The sequence below is a fragment of the Rhinopithecus bieti genome, unplaced genomic scaffold (assembly GCF_001698545.2).
Source record: "Rhinopithecus bieti isolate Rb0 unplaced genomic scaffold, ASM169854v2 scaffold_56975, whole genome shotgun sequence".
Lineage (NCBI taxonomy): Eukaryota > Metazoa > Chordata > Mammalia > Primates > Cercopithecidae > Rhinopithecus > Rhinopithecus bieti.
The window spans coordinates 706,647-712,172 of NW_016823127.1; the positions used below are offsets into that span (position 1 = coordinate 706,647).

At 58.1% G+C, this 5,526-nt stretch overlaps 1 long non-coding RNA gene across 2 annotated transcripts; it reads left to right on the plus strand.

Annotated features, from left to right (window-relative positions):
• Window positions 1-2,485: 2,485 nt before the first annotated feature.
• LOC108521440 (uncharacterized) lies at window positions 2,486-4,518 on the plus strand. 2 transcript variants are annotated; one of them, XR_001883188.1, is made up of 4 exons: window positions 2,486-2,510; window positions 2,591-2,689; window positions 3,827-3,976; window positions 4,088-4,518. It is a non-coding gene; the product is annotated as an uncharacterized LOC108521440 (long non-coding RNA). The 2 variants fall into 2 exon arrangements; XR_001883187.1 differs by having other exon boundaries at window positions 2,499-2,689.
• The last annotated feature ends 1,008 nt before the right edge of the window (window positions 4,519-5,526 follow it).

Below are 5,526 nucleotides of genomic sequence, written 5' to 3' on the forward strand. Positions count from 1 at the left end.
GAAGAGAGGGGAGGGGAGGGGAATTAGAGACATCACACAGGGGCACAGCCACAGAGCCCTATCCAGAGCCAGGCTCCTGACCCTCTGCCTGTCTTCAGGGTTACCTTCTGGGATGTGGCCCCTTGGGATGAGGGTCTGGAGGCCAGCACCTGCTCCTCTGGCCTCCTGGGGCTCCTGCTAAGCAGGGCAGAGGCTCAGCTCTCCATCCTCCCCTTGCCATCCCTGGAACCTCCCCCAGGCCTGTCTGAGCCCCTCCTGCCTCACCTCCCCCCGGGGCCTCTGTCTACACCTGGTGCAGGGCCTAAGGGTGAGTGCACACAGGCAGGAAGGGTTCAGGGAGAGGCGACAGAGCTGTGAGGATGGAAGGGATATCACACACTGATGTGGGAGGAGGTGACAGGGACAGGCTGTGACAGAAATGAGGAGGGAGAGGAGAAACACAGAAGAGACACTGAGAAAGTCAGAGACAGAGAAAGACAGAGAGACAAGGGCTGAGAGAGGGAGGCCTACTGAGGACCAGGGGCCAAGAGCGAGTCCGAGGGAGGCAGAAGAGAACACGACACAGATCAAGCAGAGCTCTAGCAGAGGAGGCACTGGCTTGTGGGTCCGGAGACACCACACTGAGGCACAGGTGGACAGCAACAGGTGCCGGAGCACAGAGGGAGGGGAAATGCTGGCCTCCTACCCCCTACAAGGCCTGGCATATCTGTGGGGAAGCAGCTGGGTGCTCAAGGACCCCAGGATGGCAAAACCCCAGGTCTGCATGCAGCCAGGCAGAGAGGAAGGTGGGCGTTAGAGAAAAGGAGCTGGGGCTGAAGAAGGGATGGCCCCAGGAGAATGCCGGGGGATGCTGAGTGGTGGGGGAGCTGCACGGGAAAGCCAGAGGAGGCTAAGGAGATGCAGAGACCAAGGCAGCCCAGCAACTACGGCAGTGGCTGGAGCTCCTACTGAGGCCTTGGCCGCTGAAACCCAAATCGGAGAGAGGAAGGCCAGGCACGGCAGCTCATGCCTATAATCCCAGCACTTTGGGAGGCTGAGGTGGGTGGATCACCTGAGGTCAGGAGTTCGAAACCATCCTGGCCAACATGGCGAAACCCCATCTCTACTAAAAACACAAAAAATTAGTCAGGTGTGATGGCAGGCGCCTATAATTCCAGCTACTCGGGAGGCTGAGGCAGGAGAATTATTTGAACCTGGGAGGCAGTTTGCAATGAGCCGAGACTGCACCATTGCACTCCAGCCTGGGCAACAGAGTGAGACTCTCTCTCAAAAAAAAAAAAAAAAAATGAAGATGAAGAAAATCCAGAGGCTGCAGGGGACAACGAAGCCCCGCTGTGTGTGTGTTGGGAGCAAAGGACCGGCCTGTCGCCAATGCCAGTTCCGCTTGGCAGCTATGTGCCCCGAGCTTCCTCTCTTCTTCTCTGCAGATGGGGACACTGATGTCTGCCCTGTGGGCTGGAGCAGGCGGCGACTCTGTCCCAGCTGTGAGATCTCCTCCACCGCCCCTGACTCCTACCCTGTCGGGCCCACCCCCAGTCTCTTACCACCACTGGAGGGGACTCTGAGCAATCCCCTATGATAAGGGTCACAGTGAATGCTGCACGCTCCAGGGGACGGGGCCCCTTACTCTCTGATTTCTCATTTGACACCTCCTATCTGTCCTGTGAAGGGGGTTCTGTGATTCCCCCACCGTACAGATGAGGAGGCTCTGAGGGGTGACACGTCTTGTCCAAGGCTTTCTGGCCTCTGCACCCTGGCAGAGGTGGGCTGGGAGGAGAGTGAAGCTGAAAGGGGGTGCATGGCATGGGTGGAGCCATACAGGGGGCTGGGCCAGGTGAGCAGGTGAGGACGACAAACTAATGACCTGGGACCTTTTCCTCCAGGCAGTGGGGAGCTCTGGGCAGTCTGGGAGCGGAGGATTGGGTGATGGAGGTGGCATTCAGGAGCTGCACGTGGCAGCTGAGTGGCCTGGAGCAGGGGCTGGGCAGGGACGGGAAGCCGGCAGGCCCGGGTGGGCAGAGTGGCAGCCTGGACGGGTCCAGCCTTCTCGCAGCCTCTGCCAGTCCCCAGGTGTCTGGGGCTGCTGAGGGACACTGAATGGGGCAGCAGGAATAGGAGGGGCCACATTCGGGGTTCCGAAGCCAGTCAGGGAGGACCTGGGAAGCTGCCAGAGGCACCTCAGTGGGGAGGAGGGCGCGAGACAGATGAATGACGGGCAAATGACAGGTGAGAGGAGGGAGGATATGGGCAACTGAGCATGGGGACAGCAAAGGTGGGGCCATGGAGAGGACGGGCCAGGCTAGTCACAGCCCAGTCGCTGCAGAGAAGGAGGGGGTGCAGAGGGGGCCACAAACGGCCTTGCCACCTCCTGGCAGCCAAAGACCAGCTTGGGGGTTAGGGGGATAATGAAATCAGGCTTTGGCTTTGTTGTGTCATGAAGGTGGCGGCAGAAGGGCGGGGCCTGGAGCCCGCAGCCTGGGTGAGGGGCCCAACCATGCCAGCCCTCTCAGGTGGTCCTGGGCCCAGTGACTTCCCAGCCCTGGGCTTCAACTGTAAAAACGGGGTGATAACAACAGTCCCTCTCTCACAGGGGCAACAACCTGCAACTACGTGGCCTCGTGATGTGGATCCACCGCAGCATGGAGCGGGGTCTGCATCAGGAAAGACACTCCTCTTCCCCTGGCCGCAGGTGGGCCTCACTGGGAGACCTGGAGAATGGATTTGCTGGGGAAGGCAGGCTTCGAAAGCCCCGGGTCATTGCAGCACCTCCCAGCCCAGCTCTCCGCCAGCCTCCCCACGGGACATGTCATAAACATCAGAGTTGGATGGGCCTTGGCCAGGCACGGTGGCTCACTCATGCCTGTAATCCCCGCACTTTGGGCTGCCGAGGCGGGTGAATCACCTTAGGTCAGGAGTTTGAGACCAGCCTGGCCAACATGGTGAAATCCTGTCTCTACTAAAACAAAAATTAGCTGGGCATGGTGGTGGGCACCTGTAATCCCAGCTACTTGGGAGGCTGAGGCAAGAGAATCGCTTGAGCCTGGGAGGCAGAGGTTGCAGTGAGCTGAGATCGTGCCACTGCACTCCACCTGGGCGACAGAATGAGCGGCCCCATCTCAAAAAAAAAAAAAAAAAAGGTTTGATGGGCCTTTTGGGACTGTGGCCCGATCTCACGGAAGTGCGCATGGGGACACTGAGGCCCAGAGAGGAAAGGGGCTTGCCTGCGTTTGGGCAGTAACTCAGACGCTCACCTGAGGTTAGAGCTTCCCAGGCCTGCCTTCTTGGCTTCAGGCCTGTCTGTGAGAAGGGGCAAGACTGCGGCCTCCTGTGGGGTGGGACACAGGGCCTCACCGAGCCCTCACGCGTGCAGAGGGCCAGGCACCCGGCAGGTGGTCAGGAAACAGCTGCTCCTTCTGCCTGTCGAGGTCCCGCTCATGCCCATTGCTGGGGTTAAGAGCGTATCTCAGGCGTCATCTAGACCTGGCCGAATCCAGGCTCTGCCCCTTGCTACTGACTGACCTTGGAGAGGCGACTTGGCCTCTCCAAGCCTCATCTGCAAGATGGGGAAGCCCCAGCTCCCACCTCACACGGCTGCCCTGAGGACGGAGGGAGATGATGTTTTGGGGCCCCCAGCCCCTCAGCAGCCATGGTCCTCTCCCACTCCTTGGCCAGCGCCCTCTGCCTCATGCCGCACTCACAGGGCCCACCCCCCGCCACTCCTGCGTAGGGGAGGGCCTGCCCTAGTAGAGGCTGAAGCAACTTCTCACTTCTGGCAGGGAAGTGACTCCAGTTTGCCTCAGGCCCCCAAAATAGAGTCCTATTTTAGCTTCCAGCTCCTCCATGGGGAGGCCCAGAGTGCAGCGGGAGGGTGTTCGCTGCCGAAGCCTGCACCAGCCACCATCATCCGCCCTCCCGCGCCCTGCCCCGCTCCGCCAGGCACTGCCAAGTGATGTGCTCGGGCCTCTCCTGCCTCCTGGTAACGTCCCTGTCACCCAAAACCCTCCACCAAAGCCTGGGCTGCCTGTTCCTCCTGGCTGGGTTCCAATTCGAATTCCAATCCAGGGTCTTCATTCCCCCCAACTCACAGGTCCCAAGACCATCGTGCATACCAGAATCTCAGCATTCCCCTTCGCATGACTCAGATTAGGTCACCTGGGCCCACCGAACAGTCCATCCTTCCACAGCCCCATTCCAGGGAAAGCAGAAGTTCTTCCAGGGGCAGAAGGAGGGAGACAGGACTGCTGAATTAGAACTTGAGCCATAAAATGTATTCGTCCAGCTCCACAGAACCTTCCCCCTGAGCTACCCATGCCTTCCCACTCCAGAGGCTTCCCACCTGCAGTTCCCCCAGCACAGAGTGCCCTTCATCATCTCCAGCTGGGACTGGATTGCTGACTGCCCAGGTCCAGTCATGCTCTTATCCCCTCTAGGGACACTAAGGAAGGACGTCCAAGCAGAGAGACAGCATATAGAAAGTCCCCTTATAAAAGAAGGGGCTGGACTGGGCCCAGTGGCTCATGCCTGTAATCCCAGCACTTTGGGAGGCCAAGGCAAGCGGATCATCTAAGGTCAGGTGTTCGAGACCAACCTGGCCAACACAGTGAAACACTGTCTCTACTAAAAATACAAAAATTAGCTGGACATGGTGGCGGGCACCTGTAATCCCAAGCTACTCAGAAGGCTGAGGCACAAGAATCTCTTAAACCCAGGAGACGGAGGTTGCAGTGAGCTGAGATTACGTTATTGCACTCCAGCCTGGGCGACAGAATGAGACTCCATCTCAAAATAAATAAAATTAAATTAAAAAGGGGGCTGCCATCATTGGGCAGGGTGTTTCTGGCTTCCGGAGGAGGTAGGGGGCTTTCAGCCCTTTGCCACATTTTACAAACAAAAAACAAAGGCAGGCTGGGTGCGGTGGCTCACGCCTGTAATCCCAGCACTTTGGGAGGCCGAGGCAGGCGGATCATGAGGTCAGGAGATCGAGACTATCCTGGCTAACACAGTGAAACCCCATCTCTATTAAAAAGACAAAAAAAAACAAAACAAAACAAAACAAAACAAAAAAAACTAGCCTGGCGAGGTGGCGGGCGCCTGTAGTCCCAGCCACTCGGGAGGCTGAGGCAGGAGAATAGTGTGAACCTGGGAGGTGGAGCTTGCAGTGAGCCGAGATCACGCCACTGCACTCCAGCCTGGTGACAGAACAAGACTCTGTCTCAAAACAAAAAACAAACCAAAAAAAAAAAAAAAAACAAAGGCACAGACAAGTGAAGTAGCTTGCCCAAGATGATATGCTGGTCCGTGGGGAGGCTGGAATTTGAGCCCTGTCTGTCTCCAGAGCCTGGCCCTGCACTGTCATACCTGCCTCTAGCAGGAGCTCAGAAGACGTGCATTGGTGCCGTTCCAGGCTGCTTGGCTGCTGCTCACCAACCGTGCACCTCTTGGCGTATCGCCTCACTTAGCACAGCTGCTTACCTGTAAGAGTGGAGCCAAGCCTTCCTTTCTGGTAGAGGCAAGGGGTTGTGAGGG